The sequence below is a fragment of the Anas platyrhynchos genome, chromosome 2, assembly GCF_047663525.1.
Source record: "Anas platyrhynchos isolate ZD024472 breed Pekin duck chromosome 2, IASCAAS_PekinDuck_T2T, whole genome shotgun sequence".
Lineage (NCBI taxonomy): Eukaryota > Metazoa > Chordata > Aves > Anseriformes > Anatidae > Anas > Anas platyrhynchos.
The window spans coordinates 67,630,675-67,654,756 of NC_092588.1; the positions used below are offsets into that span (position 1 = coordinate 67,630,675).

General features: G+C 39.5%; 1 protein-coding gene across 9 annotated transcripts in view; it reads right to left on the minus strand.

Annotated features, from left to right (window-relative positions):
• The window catches only part of LOC101789676 (poly(rC)-binding protein 3), a 513,140-nt gene that overhangs the window by 150,807 nt on the left and 338,251 nt on the right, over positions 1–24,082 (minus strand). The window contains exon 1 of one of the 9 annotated variants that reach the window (XM_038173819.2): positions 19,477–19,633. The exons of 7 other annotated variants lie outside the window; for them this stretch is intronic. The gene's annotated coding sequence lies outside the window, so the exon portion shown is untranslated. Of the gene's footprint in view, positions 1–19,455; positions 19,634–24,082 lie in introns of those variants that run through there. One more of the 9 variants, XM_038173815.2, reaches the window with a different exon arrangement.

Consider the following 24,082-nt stretch of genomic DNA (forward strand, 5'->3'; position numbering starts at 1 on the left):
ACTCACACAGAAGCAAGCCAGCCACCTGGGACGAAGGCTGACTATGAATCCATGAGCTGCTCTCAAAGCAGGACAGTGCAAAAGAAATCCCTCAAGGAACACTTGAAACAGCAGGAGTCATGTTGTTAACTGTAGACCGGCACTGTGTTCATTGTTGCTTTATTTATAACCTTTTGCTCTCAATCTTGAACTTGGATGTTCTCCCTTGAGTCTTGCTTAACATAATTTTGCAATGTTTCACCACTCAGCCTGTCTGGTGAACTGGAGAGGCAAGATGAAACAGAGTGAGACCAATGAGCTCTCAGTAGAAAATGAAGACAGAGAAGGGTGCACAGAGTGTCTGAAGACATGAGTGTCTCCCCTGACAGGGTCAGAGAAAACAGGAACTGGCAAATATTTTCTTCCTGTGTTCAAAGGGGGATGGATGGGAAAGGAGGGAAAGGAAAGGATTAGCTCTAATGGCAATGAACTAACTCCTCTCCTGTAAGAAGCAGAGAGCAAAGCAATACTCCACAGTTCTGGGTGTGCCCTGGATTTTAAAACAACTTCTGTCACTGTGTTTGGTTGTTACAGGAAGGTAGAAGGTCACTTTCACTGCCATTGGGAGCATGCCAGTTTATCTAAGCTAACCTGGCCTATTGGGTAAGTTCCCTTGTGAAGTTTTACAAAAGAGGTGACTAAACGTGCCAGTGGGTGTAAGGGGTTGCTAGTTGACTGCTATAAAGAAGAAATTGCTGTCTTGTGTTTTGTTTTGTTGTTTTTTTTTTTTTTTTGGTATAAAGTCTAAATAACATTTATACAGTACTAATCACAGAACTAAAAATAATCTGCAGTCCCCCACCATTTTCTTCTTTTAAAACTCAAAAAAGTGGTATGTTTGACTGCCCTATTGCATTTTTCCTAATGCTTCATCAAAGATGAGAGGCAAACACCCAGTCTTCAGTGAGGGCTATTATAAAAACTAGTCAAGCTCCTTGACAATAATGACAACTGAAATAACGGGAGCCCCTGTCCAAAACAACAGCTAAAGTAGGCATCTAGCAGTGATGCCCATAGGGTTTTCACAGAGAAGGGCAAGGATGTCTGCATAAAAATATCAGATCTTGCTTACCATTGGAGGCAGCCATATCTGAGAAAAGAAATGAAGACGACAGAAAAAGAAAAATGACAGAAATAATGAGAGCAAGGCAGCATGTGAATAGGCTAGAGAGCAGCCCTTCGAGCCTGAGCAAAATCTCAGAGAAAGCTCCTTCTTCCACCTAGTGTGGAAGTTCCTACAAAGAGGGAGCAGCCGTAATGAGTATGAAATAAGGAGTGTGAAATCATGAGTCTCACAAATACAACTCTTGACCCAATACAGATGATAAAGCAGGGGATTATAGCATAGCTCACTGTGACACTTCTGAATGTGGCCTAATGACCACATGGACACCGGGGTTCTTTGAGGATCAGTAACTGCTACTACTTTGTTGATGACATAACTTCAACTCTCTCTTACTGAGGGCATAACTTTATCTATTATTGAGGACAGGCTCTTCTTCCATTCGCCCCACAGCAGTACTTTTCCACTAACTCTTCATTGGTCAGCAACCACTTTACCCAGCAACCCCAACCTCCCAGCAACTTCCATGCCTTAATGGCTGGAGAACCAGCAGTCTGAGACAGCAAGGCTCTCCTGAATCACCCTTCTTTGTTTCCTCTGAACTCTTTACATTCCTGGTGGCCTCATCGTTAAGAGTCCCATGTTATCACCAACCACGGGGCTTGTCCACCTCCATGGCCACACTCCCTCATCTGAACAGTTAGAATAAAAAGCTGTCTGGATTTGTAAAACCAGGAAAGCAGTTCCATTGTAAAATTCTGCCACTGTGAAAAAAAACCTGGCTGTAACATGAGGAAATATCACACGTGGGATGGACTAAGAGAACAATTCACAAATCTAAAAAATTGTTTAACTCTATCACTTAAGACCTGAGGTCCGCTACCTCACAGGAACTAAGCTCCAGGGCACAAGAATCAGTCGGACAGTAAAGGAACAGACTTGGGATGTTCCACTTCAAGACACTGAGTTTGGCTGATGAATTTGTAATCTATGGAAATTCCCAGGATCAGGGACACTGGCAGAAAACACAGAAATAGCCAAGCCAAAAAACCTGAAAACACTGGGAAACTGGAAAGTCAAAACCGAACTACCTTTGTGGTTCACATCTCAAATGCAGACAGTGAGGGCAGAACATCCATCCATCCTGAAGGAAGAAAATTGGTTTTATCACTAATCTGTTGAGTTCACAACAAAGAACTTGGGGTAGATAAAGGAGAAACTGAGATAGCCACTAGTGGAGAGTGAAAAGTTGGTAACATCATCTGCATTTTAGAACATGTATTGTGGCGCACACTGCATTTCAACCAAGGGCACCCCCTGATTTTCTACATATAAATAATGCCATGATTATTCCTCATTTGCAACTATTAGCACTTTGCATTTTATTCTAGAGCCAGCACAAGACTTTTCAACAGCTCAGGCAAAGCTGACAGTCAGTCCTCCTAAAATAACAGATGGGACAGGGCTATTCCTGCCTGCCACGGAAAAGTGGGGAATTGCAGTAGAGAGACTTACAGGATCCACGTTGCTAATCTTGCCGCCTCCAGGGACTGATACCAGTCAACTATCACAGCTGCTGGGACTGGGCATTTTACCAATAGTTTCCACTCCTACTTTAGGGGCAGCAGCAGTTTCAGTCAACCTGTTTTTCCCAGTCCTAATACGGGCAAAATTGGGGTGGGAGGCGAGTGAGGAGTTGTTAATGCACTTTGTCTTCCCAGCAGCCTGCTACCTGAGGCAAATTCTGCCTTGGCTATGCTTACAGTCATCCAGTTTGCTGCTGGAAGCTCACGAATTAATTTAACTTTGCTTCTTCTGCATTCTTGGAAGATTCAGCAAGGACCATGTCCACCAGTGTCATCTTCTAATTCTTCTGAGAATCAGGGGTCTTGACCCCAAACATAGACAGTCCACCTTGCGTCAGCTTTAATTCTGTCTTCAGAGACATCAGTACAATGTAATTCTCAAAAAAGCAACAGTTTGCCTATAATTATCAAGATTTTATTTTTTAACATTTTCATATTGTGCTCTTCAAATTCCTTATTACTTTGCATGCAGTGAAATTCTTGATATAGAGGACCAGTGTGAGATATTTCTATATGCTGGTGCAACACAACAGGTATCAGTGTGCCAGGGTAGAGTTTGACTAATGTTTGATCAGGAAGAGCTGTAGAGTAAATAATAGATGTAAAAACAGGAACAGCTTTGAAGTCTGTACTGGCAGTTGCTCATTGTACAGTAACATCAGAACATGCATTGCATCAATATTGGCAGATAACACTTAAATTTCAGTAAATATTAATGTTTTGAGCTAGAGTTATTAAACCTTTTGCAGGTATTTTTGTTAAAGCTTTTCTAAAAGATTATAGCACAGCTGGTCAAGTCCAGTAGTGTAGCTTGCAATGACAGGAAAAAATGCAGTACAATAATTTTGTTCAGCATAAAATCATACCCTGGCCATAATGAATTTTTATATTCAACTTCATAGCCTACTTCATTCCACTCTTTTATTGCAAATGTCTGAAACTTTACTGAGAGAAAAGTTACTTCAGCAAAGCTCACCGTGTTTGGGCCCTCTTTTCCACCTGCAGATTTCCACTGCTCCCTCAGGAAAATCACTTTGTCTTTCAGTGCTTTAGCTCCCCAGACATAAAATAATAACCTTGTGATACATGACAGAGCTGCTATGTTAGCACAGCTTGCTCTGTGTTCTGGAGCATTGCAACATTACAGGAGAAACACAGTTTATCTATTTATTATTGTGTATCATCTACACAATTATGTGTCTATATTTTCTCATGAGAATTTTTTAAAAATCCAAATTTATCTCTTTAGTATTTACCCTTTCATTTTCCCTTCTAACTTCCTGCACTTAGTTTTGCTCCATGTTGTGCTGTGTCTTCCAATGTAGTCCGTCCCCCTTCGATCACTTTCCTATGTTATGTAACCATAATGAGGTTTCTCTCCGTACTCCTTTTCCATTCTGTTCTTACTTCTCTTATATTACCAGGCTTTCTACATTGAGGATAGCTACTCCCAAACTTCCCCACATCTTTGTATCACTTTTCCTATTGTTCTGAGCCCTTCATTTCCTGTCTGTGTACCATCCTGCTTCCCCTTGTAAGAGAATTTTCTCTCTTCACAGGGTTGAGGAGAGCCTTTCAGCATCAAATATTCATCGATGGGAAGGTAGGGAAATTAGAAAGACAGGCTGACAGAGATTTTTTATTTAGGATGCATGTAGACCTTTAGCTATATGTAAAATATCACGGTGATAACACAGTGAAATACCACAGTGAAAGAGTGTATCTGACAGAACTGATGAGACAAAATATATGCACACATCAACAGAGGGACATTTTCTGATAAATCAAACTCAGAATCTTCTGTCCTATAGAAGTTTGCTCAGATGCACATAGCCGTTAGTGAAAAAAAAAAAAAAAAAAAAAAAGTGAGTTAAACATCATTATTATAAATGATGTTAAGCCAAATCTTTCAAATGATCTGATGGACCAACTGCAGGTCTACCCTGTGCTTTCACTCCTCTCTTGTTCTACTTTCACTTGTGTTTTTTTTTGCCTTTGTGACTCAAAAGAGATAATGAGCACTTCATGGCAGGGATGGTACCTGCCCGAAATAAGCATTTCTCCAGTGATCAGTGTGAAAAAGCTGCTATCCTTGCAGAGGCCTTAAAGTTGCTACAGCTGAAACCTCAGGAGGCTTTACAAGTTAAATCTTACTTCTTGGACTCAACTCAGAAACAAAGTCAAAATGGCTGCAAGCTACAGAACACCTGGTTTGGGGGCTGATCACGGTCCAGATATGAGGTTTGGATACATACATATATATCAATATATATAATATGCGTATATATATGCATATATATGACATATCATATGCATATATATGCATACAATATATATGGATATATATGCATATATCCATACCTCAACCACTAACTATATTTGAGTATAAGTTTGAGAAAATAGTCTTTTATTCCTAGGACTCACCCCATTCTTAGGTAGTGCAAGCTGCACCAAAACCTTTGATGTTTCAGAGGTGATTATTATGGTGTGATCACTATTCCATTTGACTGTTTAACTTTTCCAGTCTGTTCTTTCCTCCTTCTATTTTATCTCTTACCCATGCTTGCTCACTCCAACACTTCCTTTCTTTTTCCATGGTTTGCAGATTGTTCCCTCCTTCCCTTTTTTTTCCTCATGTTTTGAATTCTATGAGCATTTCCTTCATGTTTTAGTGCCATTTTTGAGGGGACACAGGGAAAGCAATTCAGAAAAAGAGCAATAATTACTTTATAACTTTAGCTGCATACCTAATGTCAGATCTTTCTTTGGGGGAAGGCAGGAAACATGGAAAGAAAAACTTCCCAGAGTTCTCCACTTTTTCTAGACCATTTCAATATACAGCACAGTAAAGCAGATTATGAGAGGTTCTTCTGAAAGTGGAAGTCATTTCCCAATCAGAAAAATAGAAAAGAATATCAACTCTGGCAAGTTAAATTTAATAAGCCCAGCCAAAGAAGATTTTGAAGAGCAATTTGCTAAAGGCATAAAACTAATAATAAAATGTTTTTTAAGCACATCATAAGCAGGAAGTCTGCCAGAAAGTCTCTAGGGATGAGAAGTAATTGGGGTAGGAAAGGAAAGCTGAAATATGACTGCACCCCAGTAAAGTGAGAAGAATTCTTTCCACAGGTGTTCATTACAGAAGAGCTTTTGGAGGTTCCCATGCCCAAGTATTTCTATACAGGGAACAATCCCCCTAAAACTGGTCACTCCTCACACTGCAGATAGAGTAGTAGTGGATCAGAGCAGGGAAATGTGCTGTTCCACATAATCATAAGTACTTTGGACAAAGCTGAATAGAGAAGTGACAGTAAATCACAGTAGATTGTTTAGGGAAGCAAAACCAAAGGGGGATTGGAAAACTGAAGAAAGGTCTCAGTTCTGTGCGATCCGTGATATAAACATGGATGAAATGTGCTGATAAATGCAAGATTCAGAATAAAACCAGAATCCTAGCTATGCATACACAGTGGTGAGCTTTGAATTAGCTGTAAACATTCTGAAACACAGCTGGAGAAATCATGTACAGGTCTATGAAAACATCAGCCTGTAGCAAATGGAGTGTTATGAATTATTAGGAAAATGATATGCAAGAGAGCAATCTGCCAAAGTATTGCCACTGAAAGACTTGGCCTTCTCTTCTAAGCCCCAAGGGACTTACCTGAAGTAGGAAGCATAGACAAGGATAATTGAAGGTAAGGGACAGTATCTCTGTAAGAAATACTGAGTAGGCTGGGATAAATCAGTTGGAAAAGAGATAGTTCAGAAAAACATGACAAAACCCATAACATCATAAGCTGCACTGAGAAGGTTAAACAGGAAATGCTATTCACCCCTATTAGCAATACAAGAAGGAAAGGGCAGCAAATGAAATGTTGGAGTGTCAGCTTAAAGCCTAGAATAGGTAATATACTTTTTACAGAATGAGTAACTAATTATGGAATAACCTGTTAGAGGACATTGTGGTTGTTAAACACCTGAATAACTTCTAAATGAAATGAAACAAATTCTAGCAGAGAAAAAAAAAAAAAAAAAAAAAGCTAAAGTAAACAAACCAAAAATATCTATCAGAAATAAAGGTATAAATCCTAGCTACATCCCTAAACTTTAGACCATGGAAGGCTGGGAAAAGGTCCTAGAAAATGTATCCCCCTAAAGCTGCTATCTTACGCATTGTCTACTACTGTCTGGTTTCTACTTTCTGAACAATATATCAAAACAATTAGGCCCAGCAGAGCTGTTTTGCTGTTCCTACCCTTGGGAGAGTTGTGCTCTAAGCAAAAGCTCTGACCACCACTCTGGCTGTCACCAAAGCTATGAGGTTATTTTACTCAGTAATGTAGGTTTTCCCCAGATGAGTTTTGGGGCCATAAGAGGGAAAATAAAATCTCTCCCTTTTGTGAAAAATATCCCTTCTGCTCATAGATCCACCAAACAGTGAAGTCCTTTCCTTTTAGGCAGGTCCGGATACACAGCTAGTAAAAGATTTTGAAAGAGAAATCACTGGAATGAAAAACACGGACCAAATTCTACAACACCTTCTTCGCATCATTTCCCCGACTCCCCTGGCCTATCAGATTTTTACCTTAAGCCAAATAATATTTGTGAAGATTACGAAAAGTAGTGAAGAAAGTGGTTCACGTTTTAAGCAGAAGATATACACCCAACATAAATAAATAAATAGAAATACATTAAAGTTAGTTTAAGTTTTTCCAGCCCTGCAACTCAACAAAATTGACCTTTTTTTTTACCTTTTATTTGTTTACAAAGTCTGCAGAATTCTTCTTGTGTGTGGATTAAACATGCTTCACTGATGCTTTTGTCGTATTTAACAAGAAAACACAATCCTTTCTGGCAGCCTGATATACATGACTCCTACAGTATTTTCTAGCAGCAATGACTTACTTTTTGGTAATAATAATGATCTGCATTTTCACTGCTCTTTTCCTTCAAAATAAAGTGCCACAGGAATATTATTTAAATACTTAAAGCAGCAATTTAAGTAAGTAAAAGCAAATTATTTTAGAGTTTCTAGTTTAGAAGGGGTTTTTAGAGCTCATTGGAGCCCACTCAAAGCAAGACTGACTTTGAAATTACATCCAAGTTCATCAAAGGTTGCTCAGGGACTTGCCCAGGTGACTTTGCCATGTCTCCAGGAATGGAGATTCCACAAGCTCTCCAGGGACCTGTACCAGCATTTGATTCCCCTAAAGGCAGGAAAGTTTCTTCTGGTACCTAGACAAAATTTCCCACCTTGTAACTTGTATCTGTTTTGTCTTTTCCTATTACTGCGCACTGCCCAGAAGAGTGTGCTTTGTCTTCTCTGTACATCACCAGTATGTAGTTTAAAACAGCCATTAGATTCCCTTCTTATTCTTTTCATCTTCAGGCTGAACAAACACAGTCCTGTCAGCTTCTCCTTGTATCTCCTGTCCTCCAGCCGCCTGGTGCTCCAAGAAACTCATTCCATTATGTCAATGTACACCACATACATCCCCAACAGGGTACAGTCTCCCAAGAAGAGTTTCACAAGCAGCTACCAGAGGGCAAGAATCACTTCCCCCAACCTGCTAGCTACACTTGCTAGGACAGCTGTGGATGTGGTTGACCTTCAGGATGCAGTACTGACTTGGAGCTGCTGTCCGCTGGAACCCCTAGGACGTTTTCTGCAAAGCTTCTTTGAAGCCAGTTGGTGCTCAGCCTGTCCAGCTGCACGTTCTGTCTCAGGATCAGGAATTTACACTTGCCTGTGCTGAACTTACAGAAGTTTCTGTAAACTCTCTGTGTAGCTTGTTTAGACTCCTCTGAATGGCAGCCTCACCCTCCAGCATGTTGACTGCTTCCTCAGTTAGGTACCATCCCTGAATTGCTTCGTAACCCACCTGTGAAAGTCAAGGTGAACAATCACTGTTCTTTCCTCACACACCATTCCAGCCATCTTCCGAGAGCAAGCTCTCAGGTTGGTCAGCCATAGCTTGCTGTTTGTGAATCCATGCTGGCTCTTTCCAATTGCCTCCTTATCTTCCATGTGCCTGAAGAAGCTTTCCCAAAGAGTTTACTCCAAAATATTCCAGGGGACTGAAGGGAGGTTTATCAGCAGCTGGCTGCCCAGATCTGCCTGCCTGCCCATCCTCGTGATGAGTGTGACATCTGTCTCTTCCCAGCCCCCAGGGATCTCCTGATCCCTAGGGACCTTCTGAAGAAGATAAAAAGTAGCCCTTGCAGTGATCTCAGCCAGTTCCCCCCACATCCTTGGATCTATCCTCTTTTCCCATGGACTTCTGTATGTCCAGTTTGCTTATTAGTTCACTAACTCAACCTTCCCATATCATAGGAGAGAACCTGCCAGTAAAGACAAAGCAAAGACATTGAATATCTTTTTTTTTGGTGTGTGTTTGTGTGTGTGTGTGCTTTCTCACCAGGTCTGCTGCCTCATTTCACAGCTCCGCAATTCCCTCAGGTTTCTGCCAAACAGTTTCCACAATGAGCTACTGTACCCTCTATTTTCATTTGCTCTTATCACTCTGAAAACTACCCATTTTTGCTTGAAGTATTTGTTTATTTCAGGCAGAAGATCTGAAATTTTATGTTTATAAAACAATAAATAAATACATATTTCTGTCTCAGTCAAAGTCAATTCAGAGGCATCTGACTAAGCTGAAATAAAAATTAATGAAGTAGCAATGATCAATGATTATTGACTGTAAACAATGCATATTATTTACAATTTTAAATTTTAATTTGTAAATAAAGATTCATGGGTAGGTCTGAAAACATGGCTGAAAAATAAGTCAAGACAGATTACAAAAAAAAAAAAAAAGAACCCTCCCAACTCAGCATCTCAAAAGTTTTGCTTGCTACCTGTCAACATCTGTGTCACATTTCAGCAGGCCTAGTCTCACCTCCTTTGCAAGTCACAGCACTGCCAAATTTAAACATTTAATCATGTTTTTAAGCCCCAAATCATGAGTCTGTGAGATGTCCAATTACTGCCTCTTTCCTTTTATTCACAAAAGACAAGTATGAAGGAGAATATTGTTTTTATTACTCCTACCTGCTACCTGCTATGCTAAGAGAAGCTGAATGAGTTTGACAGGTAAAAATATAAATGATGAACTCCCAAATTAAAAAGCTATCAGAATTAAATTCACATATGTTTGTGGAAGCCTGGACAAGTTCCAGAAACTGACAGCATTTTGCTTTTTCTTTGACACATATAGTGTGCTCAAAAAGCCTCCATTAAAATGCCATGTAATTAACTTAGGATACAAGGGATAAAATGGTGAAGAGAACAACAAAGATAATTTGTCATCATGATTTTCATTAAAAAACTCACAGTATTACAGGAATTAATTTCGGCGGTACTTTGTCCTGATTACTGCCTGTCAGCTAGTATGTGGAAACCCAACAGGATATTTGAATGGGGAACGTTTGCAGAATCTCATCCTACATCTGCAGTATGAAAGTAAATGGTTTATCTACTTTGACTGTAATTCATCATCTATATTTTAATATTGCAAAAATGGAAGACTTTGCTCTCGTTTTAACTTCTCCTATCACTACTATTTTCCAGCAAGTATTACATGGATAATAGTTTTTCTGGACACATGTTGTGGACTTCGTCTTGGACACAGAGGAAGGTCAACGGACATCAAAATCCCACAAGCCATTAACCTGTTACTTTTGTTTTCTAGACCTTGTGTTTGCTAAATAGCAACTTCAACTGCCATGGAAAAGAGAGAACCAGATCTGACTTCATACTCAGAATTTTGCAACCACCCGTACAGCACTTAGGCCTTCACATTTTCATTTTTTCAAAAGATTTGTCTTGTCAAGCGTACCACTTTGGAGTCTGCGATACATTTTAATGTAATGACTAAACACTAATCCACTAACACATTAAAGTGGCACTTGAGAATTTGGCAGTATCACTTTAAGCAACCTCTTAGTCAACTGATGCCTCTCCTGGTATCTTATGTTTCCACACACAGTTGATGAATAAAATTATTTGAATTAATCTGTGCCTGTACTATTACTTTAGACAGTATTTCTTGCAGGATGAGCAAAGGATGCATGGCTTAGAGAAGGGAAACTTGTAATGAAATGTATGATCAAAATTTTAGTTTCTATGACATTTTTCCTTCAAGTTTCCTAAGAGTATTTTATAAACAATTCTACCTTAACTGAAGAGTGTCATTGTGGAATAAAGATGGCATTACAGGAATTACTTTGGGAATTTTGGGCTAAGGCAATGCAGCAATAGAATGCCACACATGGGCAAGTTGTGTTGGTTCAATAATTTTTCTATCAATTCACAGCTTCCCTAAGAGCTGTCCCTGTATGCTGCAGGTACAGGGTTCAAATCTGCATCATTTACATCATCTGTCATAATCACATTATGAGATGGCATGTTTAGCTTTTAGCCTAGAGAAGTGAGGTTAAGATGATGGCTTGGCTGCTTTATTTAGACAAAAGATTCTTCTGAGTATCCAATACATTAAACTATTAATTAAATAACAAAATCTATCACATCTCTCTTCTCTCTCTGTTTTTTTCTTTTTTCTTTCTTTTTTTTTTCTTCTTCCCAGTTTCCATTTTACTAATATGTTGATCTCTTTTTCTCCTCTTTGCTGCTCCTGTACTTGCTTTTTTTTTTTTTTGTTTTTCCTGCTCCTCTTCACTCTTCAATAATGCCTCCTATCCTAGTTCTACATTAACACTGTCATTCATCCCCAGCTTCTCCTTTTATTCCCAACCCGCCTCTTTCTGTTTATGCTATTCTGTTTCATGGACCATATATGCATGAGAGGAAACTAACAGCTGCCTCATTTCCAGGACGTCATGTAAGGAAACTTTGTGCCAGAGGTTTCACAACCCAGTCTACAGCAATGCCCATTCACCAAGTGACCTGGAAGTGAAGGAACATCATGTCTCCCAAGCTACAGAGCTATTCTAATTGAAAACTAATCTATGAGTGGCATGCATGATAGTGCCTCCTCTGTAAGTAGTTAAGGCTTGCTCATTCTCCAAACTCTGGATGTGTAAAACAAGTTATGCTGGGCCAAGATTCACAAAAAGTGTTCCTCCCCCATCCCCTCCCAGTGCTTGGTTTGCCTTTTAAATTATTAAAGCTACTGATCAGAGCTACTACCACTGCACAAGGCCTGGGGCTTCTGAATACAATGATATCACAGGCATGAAAGCATTTCCTTTCTGCCACAATAGAGCCATAGAATGGGACCTAAAATAACAAGTAGAAAATCTAGAGACAGAACATTAGATTTTTCTCTTTGATTTTTCTTCCTTAGATGTAAAACCCTTTAAAAAGGCCAGTCTATAGGCAACCTCTTATTTAACTAGTATTATGGAAATTGTATCCACTCAACATGGAAACATATTGAGTAGTAATGGCTATTTTATTTCAAAGGGCTATTTTTTTTCCCCAATCAATAGGTATAACTCCCAGATATTGACTAGAATCCATATTCTTAAAAAAATATCAACAATTACTGCTAGAAGACCAAATAGCTGCTTGTAATGGAAAACATACACATTAGGAGAGAGGAGTTACTCAAAATTACATGCCTTCTGCAGTACAGAAAACCTATTACTACACACAAAATAACAAGCTACTTTTACAAACTACCCTTTATTTATTAAATACTAGCCACTGTCACAGGGCCTGAACAAGGACAGTAAGTTCTGTGCCTAGTGCTTACTGCTCAGCTGGCTCTAAAACTTTAGGAAGCATCTGACACAGAAGCTTACATGGAAATTGGGCCATCTGAACAGGACCCTCTCCCCAAGGCCAGACAACCGGATAGGTTATAAGGATAATGCAGTGGCTAAGCGTGCCACAGTGTTGAATGCATGAAGAATTGACAGGACTTCCACCAAATTCATCTTCAATTTTCAGTATGGCCAAACCAGTTTTGCAGGCAGGACAACGCCATGGCTACAGGGACATAACCTGTTGAAATTACCTTAATTGTGGCTTCTGTTGATCATTCATCTTCCCTGATGGATACTCCTGAAAACAGTGAAAGGTCTTTGAAATCCCATCCTTGGAAAAGGCATGGAGAAGGACTTTCACACCACCCTTTTGTAACAAATCTGTCTTCCAAGACTCTAGTTTTAATGAATCTAAGCACTTTATCTTCGCTATGTAAAATTAGAGCAACATCAAAAAATGACAGCAATGTGACGAAATACATTTAAATACGTGGTAATTAACAAAAAATATACATTTCCTAGTGCAATGCTGCCTCTGTACAACTCCACTGAAAACCAATGATACTTTCCACTGGATTCAGTGGAACTGCTCATGTAAATAAAATATGATCCTGGTGCACCTGGATAAAACTGCCTTTGCTGCCTTCATGCTGACAGATTTCACAGCACCCAAAGTCATTTGTGCAACAGGGAGGCTTTGTTGCCTCTGTGGAAACTTGGGAGCAGTTTTTTTTTTTCTTCCATTTGTTTTATTTTATATTTTTGTTTCTCCTAGCAATCAGTGTAGTTTCAGGAATTAAAGTGCACGGGCTAGAGGAACAGTGATGTGCTGTTCCATAAATCTTATGCTTATTTGGAAAGCAGAGTACAGCTCTGAAATACATAGGAAAGCAAGGAACCTGCAACATATAGATGCTTACACTGATGTCACTGCTACTAGAATTTGACAATTATTTTCTTTAACTGAAAAAACAATGAATGTATCGTTCACATTTATTTTGTACAATTTAAATTGTACAAAAATATACAATTACAATATGTAGAACTTTCCCAACACAGACTGTAATTAAATTCTGCTTTAGACATAAGGCTAATGCAAGCCACATTTTGCCATGTCTTGGAGTTACCAAAAGACAGGGTTTTCTAGAGTTAATCACTGTCACCATGGCACAACCTGATACATCATTTTTCTGTCTCCCAGATATATTTTCTTTTTTTTTTTTTTTTTTCCCCTTTATTTATTTATTTTTCTTCTCGCCATGTAGTCCACATGCTTCAGTTCAAAAACATCTCTGTTCTGGCTTAAAACACCAGTCCAATAAACACTTATATATTTATTTCTTAACAGGAAATATTTGTCTTTTAAAATATGTACTGATGCTTTGAACCATCACAGAACTGACTGTGAAGGTATTCAAAGCTTGTCTAAACCTGAGATCAAGCTGGATCCTACTGCTTTACACTAGGCTGAAGTTCCTGATGAAACACAAAGAGTACTCAGATAATCAGGAAAAGTGCAATTAAATAATAGAGTATTTACACTCCTGACTACATGTATATGTGTGTATTTGTATATATATTTGTACATGCAATATAGATGCACACATACACACTCTATATGCATATATGATGCATACACATAATTTCATTGTGATTAACTTCATGAGTAACTTACCTGATCACACATTTTTTTGAATTGAACTTGAGATATCTTTACTCTCTTAAGACTTGACACTGAACTGTAACTTTTCTTTCTCTCAAAAGAATGGGTGGATAATTTAGAATCCTTATTTCACCTGACAGTGATCATTTGGAGTTAAAAAGTAAATCCTCAAGGCATATTTGTATGATTTGTACAGTAATTATGAGAATGAGAAGAACAGCAATTTGCTCTAAGTTTTGGAGTCAATTCAGGCTGATAACATCTGAAATCAGGAAGGCAGAACAGACTTATACAGCCAGTGTACACCAATGGGTAATGATCACCCTGTGTCTGACTTTAAAAAAAGGTATGCTAAACCTATGCTGCCTACAGCAGGCAATACCCACTGTCAAGAATGCAAAGCTCAATAAAGCACTGTGTCTTGCCTCTGAAGGGAGACAAGGCAAGGGATTGATGTATGAAAGAAAGAAAGAAAACTACTTGCCAAGAATATGTAGAAATATGGACTCCTATTGCCTGACACAGATTTTTAAAGTAGTTCACCCATAATAAGGGCTCAGTCCAGCCAACAGGTCTCCTGAGCTCCTGAATCTGGTGGGGGCAGAAGAGTGAGACAGAAAATACAGGTTTTGAAAGCTAAGTGAGGATGCTGGTGAACTGCCTTACACTACACCCTAACAGCATCTTAACCATTGCACTGTATCTCTGAGTACATCCATCCATGTGTGTTTGGGTGACTCATGTTCAGTATTTATGTGACTGACCAAACTCTCCAGGCAATTCTTTCTCACCTGATGTCCATGCATATTTTGTGAGCATGCAAAGAGCATGGAGGACTAGAGGTGACGTATTTTACTGTACTCATGGGTTCACAGAACAAGAGAGATTTGGGCCAGACACTCACATTACCCAAGAACAGGCCAGGAAGCACACCAAAGGGTAACACAGCTTCCTGTAGGTTCAGGAGTTACAATTTATGGAGCACAATCATGGGCACTGTGAGTCCTGAGCTGGGTTGCTGCAATGCTGACCTGAACACCAGCACACAAGCAGGACCATTATACAGAGCATTACACAGAGATACACCCTTAAGACTCTAATGCAGGGTGGGTTTTTCAAAGGTATGCCCTGGCATTTCACAATGCTATTTACCCACTTTCCCAAAAGAAGAATAACAATAACATAAAGAATGAAGTGATTTTCCTAAAGGTATGGTGATCGTGCAGGATAGCAAATATAAAATCTAGACACAGAATAACTGCTTAGAGTGTCTCCTAACTGGCCTAAATTGCAGCTCTCCTCATCTCTAATATGTTGGATGCAGAAGACAGATAAAAGACAGAAATAAAGATCATAAAATAAAATACTGAAATGACTATTCAATTCCTATTCTCTGGCAGAAATTGTGATGTTGGTTATTACTGGCCTTTCATGCTTCAGCAAATGTCTTTACAATATCACTTCTGACTTGACTGATATGCTTCTGAAATAGTTTCATAAATCCACTGGTACTTCTACTACCAATGTATGATAAAGTTCCCTTCTGAGCTCCTATTGTTTATATTAGCCAGTTTTCTTTCTGAATATTTTCTTCTCTTCTGTGGTTAAGGTTTAGAAGTGCTACTCTCTGCATATATGAAAGAGCACAAGGTTCCATACATTGTTCCTCTCAGTGATTTTATCCACTGAGATAATCACTGATACTATTCTATTTAAGAAGCCAGTAAGATTTATTAATTCTCGTAAGTAACTTCCAAGCTGAGAAACTGCATTTCTGCCTCTACACTTCTTTTGTTAATCCTACTAATATAGGGTATTGTCTTCTACTAGTAGAGAATTTAAGTAGTAATTTTGTGGTTGGTACACTTTACAGAAGACAATGGATTTTATTTTATTTTGAATTATTATTTTTATTTTATTTATTTATTTTGGTGACATTGGTGTGGCAGCCCAGAGGGCAAAAAGGGATAAATCAACACTGTTCAGCATCTGTGTTCCTCCTCAGGTATCCAGGCTCTGTTATCTCCTCCATATACTTAACTTTTCTTCTGAAGCAGTCATCAGGGATTTCCTAGTAAATTACCAAACTGCACTCTCTAAATTCCCTGGGCCTTTCTATAGCTGAGATTATGGTGCATTATTTATCTGCTGCCAGCTTAAGCTTTTCGAGCTGTTGAGAGTATCTCTTAATCAACTCTTATGTTCAAAACAGGTCGAGTTAGAGACTTCTATACTCCAAAGCAAACTTTTGTCTCCTGTGTAGCAAAGGTTTGGTATCTACTTACTTGAATAAAGTAACAATCAATTAATGTGAAATAAATAAATAAACCTTTTACCCTGCTATTGGCCAGTTTTAGATTTTAGAAGGAATAGCTAAATGCAGTATAGGTATCAGTTAGCAAGCAAGAAAAGTATTGCACACGAGCTTATATATTGTTGCACGCTTAGCATAACACCTGTACGCAAGTCTTCCTGACACAACCATGCTACAGCCACTTCTGATGTTTACTTTTGCACAAAAAGTATTCAAGACTCAGAATTGTCAGCATTCACTTTACATACAACAGGTGCTCTTGCACATTGGTTCAATAACATTACTTCTCCCTGTTTTCCTTGCCCTTCCCTTAGCTTCACCAGTGGAGGGGTCCTGTGAACAAGCTAAAATGGTTGAGGCAAAATCAGCCAGTTTATTTTAAGTGATTTGAACTGTGGGTCTGAACTAGCCTGGCTAAGTTTCAAAGTTAAGAAGCAATCAGACTAGTGACTCCCTAGGAAAACCACAGGGGCAGAGCTTCCAGCTGGTAGGAGGTAATGGCAGTAGAAAGCAGGAATGTCTTTAAGCAGAGCAGAGGGATCCTAGAAGATGCCATCCCACTGCAGCTGCCTCAATGTGCATTAGGTGTGGGAAAGACCAACCCTAAAATAAAATAGATATGACAGGGCAAGTTTCTGTAAATAGCTGAAAAAAGTTACAACATATAACTTCTATCTATCTGATACAAGCTACACTTTGGAAAAAAAAAAAAAAGATAATAAAAAAGCAATCTCACGCATCAAAACCAAAAACTTCTTATACCTAATCCTCAAATAAACAAACTACATTTTTCTGTAGTGTAAGTTCATCAACTTAGACTTTTTTCTAGCTTTTGGCATTAAGAAACCTTTTTAATATCAAAAGCTAAATCCATCCCTAAATGTACTGGCAAAGTTTTCAGCAGAGATTTTTTTCAGAGAAAATAACAGTACCCGTACACAACCTAAAGTGCCTCTATGTACAGTTCATAAGCTAAAGCATCAAGCAAATAGCACATCTTAAAATCCAATGGTAGTTTGATGGACACTTTTTTCTACCTGCCCAGCTAACTGAAACAGTTTGCAAGCCTAGGATGCTCAGCTGTACTGGTACAATGATTTGGGACCTATGCTGCAAACCAGACAAAGCTCATTGCTCTGCTTTATAAAGAAACTTGAGAGGAAAAAGCTGGGTAAAGTTCTTCAGTCAACTTTGACATGAAGAACAATACCATTGAAGTCTAAATTGGTGCTAGGCATAAGTTCTGCATCCCACTCAGAACTACCAACTAGAATTGATTAATTTACATCAATACTCATATACACATATTTAGACATGTTCAATATTAAACATAATTAAGTATTAATATTATAAGCCTTGATTTAATATTCATTTAAAACTGTAATCAAGTAGAACTAATATTCATGTATGTATAATGTATTTGTATTTCAACATCTTTAAAGAACTTCACCTAAAGATATAATAGGAATCCTTATGCTGGTTAACAGTCCCTTATGATTCAATGTGATTTGCCTGTTGCACTTGGAAGGAACAGGGGGATGGCATCATGAATATGCATTTTCCTCTCCTTCTATTAGGTACACCATAAAGCTAGCAGAATATTTTAAAGCCTCACAACAAAAACTCTATGGGAAGCAAAAAAAATATCAGAAAAGTCATAGAAGTCTACTTTTTAAGGCCTACCTATGACCCTCCCCTCAACCATTAGCACAAAACCTGCACTTATCTTACAGATATGGAAAATGGACTTACGAGCAACAGCTGCCAAAAGACACATCTAATGAAGATAAAGTACAGCAGAATATCAGCTAGTAAACTTCTCGGGATTACTCATGCAAGACATCATCCTGTTGTGTAAACACACAAACGTCAGTGCCAGACAAAAGACAAGTCAACCTAACATCGAATTAAAGCTTCTGGTCTTCATACTGAGAGCTGCAGGTGTTTCTCCCCCTGCTCGGTGCCACACCAGAGCTCAGGGCAGAGGGTCAGAATAGGAAAAGTTAAATCCACAGCGTGGATTTATAGAATGAAAATATACGGCGGCACTTCTGAAGTTGTGTGGGGCATATGAGGACATAAGGGTCAGGAGAGGAACTGAGGAAGATTGCCCCAAGGGCCAACCCCCAGCAAAGGAGACACAGTATTGTTAACAGTGAGGCTCTGATAATGTGTAAGCATAATATGTACCATACAGGCAGTGATGGCAGCTGTAAGGTTTTAAGTGTGATTGTTTAAAGACACCCAGGTCAGGTATAAGAAGGTCCTACAGGCTTGAAACTTGTTTGCTTCTCCCAGCTGCTTTGGTAAGCTTGATAACAGATGATGCCCCTCCCCTAAACATCAACTTCCCTTATTTCATGCTCATATGAAATTAAAAACATCTGTTTGAAGCCAAGACAAATCTTTTCACATATGAAAAGAAAAAATCTACATATAAACTAATTCAAAACATGGAATTGTACACGTTTTCCAACAGATGTGAGTATGAGAAAAATCCTCTTATTATTTTCCAGAGCAAAACATAAATTAGCTGTGTAGCTGCATTTAATTCTTCAAACAAAACTGCCAGACCAGTTCTCTGATCTCACTTCTAATCAGATAAACATGAAATTCTGTGAGGGTTAAAAGCTACAGAAAGTTGCTGCTAGATTGTACAACACCGATCTAGCTTTATTTTAAAAAGAAGTGAACGGATGTACAGGCGCAACAGACTGAAATACTGTCTTTTATCACTCAGTGGGCAGTATTTAAGAATAGTGCAGAAAAAGGGATGTATTCCAGCCAACATGACATTTGGACAAAGACTTTAACAACAGAAACAACACCTGAAACATCAGCAGGCACTAGTATCTATGAGAAAGCACTGTGGAAGTCTTTTTAGCCATTATTTTATTAAAATAATAGTTTAACAAAGAAGTTTTATAATTTTTCCTTTAGTTCCCAAGTATCTAATGAAAAACAGAGTTCTAGAAGATCTCTCTTATTGTCCTCCTGGACTCTGATTTCTCATGCAGAATGAGTGTATTAAGGCTTTAATATTAAATAGTTTACTCACAGCACTTTCATTCAGACTCACGTGCTAGTTCTCCTCCTTCACAAACAGGTAATTTTTGATACATGGCTGGAGAGCCAATCCACAAAGTTGTCTTCTGAGCACAGCAGCTGAACGCAACACACAATCACGGAATTCTTCCTCTCGATATACTCACAGGAACGAATCGGTAACACTCTGCACATTGTTCTGAGCATAATGGGAAATGCCATCCAAGCTAGCAAGGGTGGAAAAACCTTTTTCCTGATTGGCTGCTCATCCCAAACTGCCTGGCAAAGGTTTGAAATATGCAATGCGGGGAAGTGATATTCTGTGGCATTCATTCAATTTACCTGCACTGCACTCCAGGGAGCCATGCTATTAAACAACAGCTCCAGCGGGTCAATAAAGTTAACTTAATTAAATTGCTTTCCCTCCCACTCCTCCAACTAGCAAGATTTAGGGCACAGGGACACAGCACTGCTTGTAAATAAAAGGATGATTTAGCTAATCATTTGATGAAGAAAGACATATTTTTGTCAATAATTCTAGGCACAAAGCAAAGAGCTACTTTAAATTCAAACAATCATGTAGGATAAGGGAAGAGACAATACCTACTAATGAATAGCCATTAATATTTTTCAAGCTGTGTCAATTAAATCCACTACTTAAAAGTTAAATCTTAGAGACTGCACTTTTTGCTCCATAAAACTGAAATTACAATTGCTTAAGTGTAATGTTATAAAACATACCATCATTATTACAAGCATAATGAATTCTTAATTTGCTGGGGACTGATCAAATCTCTTTCTGGTCATTTTGCTATGTACACTGTCACCATCTCTCAAGAGTCATCTTCTAGGTGTCTCTGCTCTGTTCTGTTCTATAGCAGTCCACAAAAAATATCACCAATAACTAAAGCTAAGAAACATTACAGTTGAGACAATGTTTACAGATTATTTGCAACCTCATCATACTTCCAAATCCTCAGTCTGAAACCTCTAAGGCTGCTTGTCTATTTGATGCTGGATGTTTTGAAAAGCTACAATTAAACTGATGTACCTGTTTCCAAAATTGATATTTAGGTATTTTTACTCATTTTTTTTCCTCAGGAACTCCACTGCTTGCTTACTCAGAACACGGACTTGAGTTTTGGCAGGGGTTGCACTGATACTGTGTGTGCACCCTCTGCTCTCTCTCTTGTTTCCAGCTTTGCCCCAGATCTCACTTAGCACACACTGAGCAAAGGCACGCTAAGCATTGGCAGCTAGACTCTAGAGATTTCTTTTGAGCTGCTTATCCCCTCTGAGCTGTTGCCTGTAAGTAAATGGGGATTTTTTGTTCCTTTTCCTCAAATATCTTTACTGTTTCCTATGAATAGCAAGATCTTGGAGCTCATCTGAGTTCCTAGAAGGAAGCAATGAGAGAGGGATGTTTGCAAAAGCACGTAGGCACAGTTTAATTTAGGATGCATAAAAATACACAACAGGTCAGCAAAACAACCCTTTATGCCCTCACAGCCAGTTCTCACACTACAGGCAGTCTTAACGAACTGGTCTGCCATGGGGTCTCAGGCTGTCATTTCCTCCTATGGTTCAAACCCTCCTCTACTTTTCGGTTTGCTAATCTTTGTTCTGCTCAGATCCCATCCATCTAGAGGAAGTGGAAGGTCTCCAGTCCCAAACCAGTGAAATCACAGGGCTGAGTAGCCTTACGACAGAGTCCTTTCTCTGATTTTCATACTAGCTATTTTGCCTCCTGTATCTTCACAACACAAGCTGGAATGGCAGCAGCCTTCCTGCCCAGCCTTGCAGAAAGAAGCACATGAAGAGCATCGCTCATGCAGAGTTGAATGTCACTCCATAAGAACTCCCACTGAATGCCATAAGACAAATCTAAGATTAAACATGTTATTTACTGTGATGGTGGGTGTCAAAATGCAGTTGGAGTGAGCAGCCATTTGACTACTGGATATTCCAGGAGTTGTCACTTTATCTACCCCTTGTCAAAGTCTAGAGTCCACAAGGTGAAAAACACATATACAAACACAAACATTAAAAACAAAACAAAACAAACAAACAAAAAAAAAGGCTGAGAAAATAAATATAAAACTAAAAATGACCTGTCCAGAGTATCTGTCAAAGAGACTGAAGTCATGCAGTGCAGTGGAATGGCTGATGAGGATGCTGAGCAGAGCCAGGAGGTCTGGTGTGACTGCTCTTCCCTCTCCTTGCACGATCTCTGCGGCGCCCAGGGGTGATGCATTTGACCTCCAGGAGGGGAGGCTGATACTCAGCTGCTCCCTCTGCACCTTCCTGCCATGGAGCATAGCCTCAGGGAAAGACAGCTCTATTCACAGCATCCAGAGGTGCCAGGAAGGAGAGGGAGAACTTTCTCGTAGGACAAGAGTGACCTTTTGCATAGGACTGAATACACTGAATAAGACCTTTATGGGAGTAGAGGAGAGAATAAAAGGGAAGTTTCTATGATAAAACAAATAACATTGAAGTATTCTCTCTCTCTCTCTCAAAATTCCTTACAGCAGCATAAAATAATTCAGCATTATACTCAGTATATTTACCTATTTACTCTTCCTCTTTATCCACTCAATTCCCCAAGCCCGATGAAGTTGATAGGCCAGGAGAGAGATGGTCTGCACTTTTATTGCAATATATAATGCTCAGCAAATTGTAGGAAAATGACAACCGTTAGCAAAAATAATAATAATAAATAGACAAAAAAGTAGGAAAACTACAACCATTAGCAAAATAATAATAGTCATACAAAAACAAAACAAAACAAAACCAAAAACAACCACCAAAACCCAAAGGAGCATATTTTAGGATAATTAAATGGCTTGGTTCCCTGCTAATGAACTGTACTTCTGGCTCTTTGCCCATTTGCACCCTGACAAGACAGGCAAAGGATGTGTCTGTTGTTAACTTTTAGCTGGTTATTAGTACTGCAATACAAATATAATATCCAGGTTGAGCTACATATGACTACATTTAGCCAAACTTGCTCTTAAGCTAGACTATGTCTGCCTTGTCATACCAACGTGGGAATCATAGTTTGGAAGCAGCACTCCTTAAAAAGTCACAAAACACTCGCTCTCTGTCCCAAATTCCTTGGGCTGTCAGGAATTTGCAGCTCTTTGCCAGAGCCATTCGCTGAGGGCAGGGCCCCAGGGCTGCTGCTGGAGGCAGGGTGTCACAGACATACACCACAACCCCAGGGATCCCAGCTGCAATGGTTTCTTCTATTTTTAATTATGTAGGTGGTGCAGCACTAGCCAGCTCTGCAGGCAAAGGTCTGAGATGTGCAGAGTGACCCTACAGACCCTGGCTCTCCTTGGCCAGGCTTCTGCACTACCTATAGGGGCTGCTTCTGAGCATCCACAATTTCTGTGAATCTACAGAATCAGGAAAACATTTACTTTCAGCTGACAAAGGAGAGAAACAGACCCCTCTAAAGGCCCATTCAGATCTTAAATGGCCCAGGGTGATTCAGTATCTTGCCCGCCCATTATCCCTTCTTTATGCTAACTGGAAAAAGAGCCTGAGGTGATGCGTTCTCTTAAGTTAGGTGTTTTAGTTACATGCCAGAAGTTAGAAAGATGTGGGCCCGTGGGATTTTTATCAAAGGAGACACTGGGGATGAGAGGTGAATGTGGCACCTGACAGCCCAGCAGGACCTGTCCTCCCATCTCCTTGTGTTGTCCCAAGGACCTTGCTAATGGTCCCTTGTCCTGCACCATGGCTCAGGCTGTTAGACATGCTTGATCAGCAGGTATGGGGAGTGCTTGACCCCAGCACCCAGATACTACCTGGCTGCAGCAGAAAGCCTGGCCTAGGGACACATTCACATTGCTGTGGAGAAAGGCAGAGCTCTGGTGCAGCCTCCCATAGCTGCAGGGTGGATGGTGCTACCCATGGGTTCACCACTGAGTGCCAGCAGCAAGGATGTGCAATATCCACTACAGCACCAAGTCTCCAAAGACTCCCCCAAAAGTCTCCAAAGATAACCCCCAAATACAATGTTAGCACACTTGAACTGAATTTTTGCCTTTTTGTGTCAAGGGCCACTGCCACTGGCTTTTCTTCTCTGTTCATAGGCTCCCTAAAACTGAGTCTCTCATTCAGCTGTCCCCTCTGCTGTCCCCAAAGACAGGCTACTGTGACCCTTCATTTCTATTCATGCACTCACCTGCAAAGCTCTGAATTGGGAAAGACAGGTGTCACAGGTGCTCAGCATCTCTCATGGCCAAGATCTTTATTTGCTCTACCTGTCAGCTCTGTCAATGAGTGCTCTGTCAGACTGTGGGCAAGCACGCTTCTGCCAATATCAAAAAAATATATCTATTTATTCAGCAGCGTTTTACACTGAGCAAGGTATGCTGTGGAGGAAGACGGCTGTTATCAGCACCATTTGTCTACATAATTGCACTTGTTACTGGACAATTTTTGGGTCAGAGGCAAACATTTTTTTTATTTATAGTCTTTCTACATTCATCTGAATTTTCCTGTGCCGTTTCCCATAACAGAGATTACAATGCCATTTGGCTTCATACTGCAGAAAGTCTGCTAGAAATCCGAGAAAAATATCTGAACGTAAATCCATTATACTTGATTGAGCAGAATTTTACATTAAG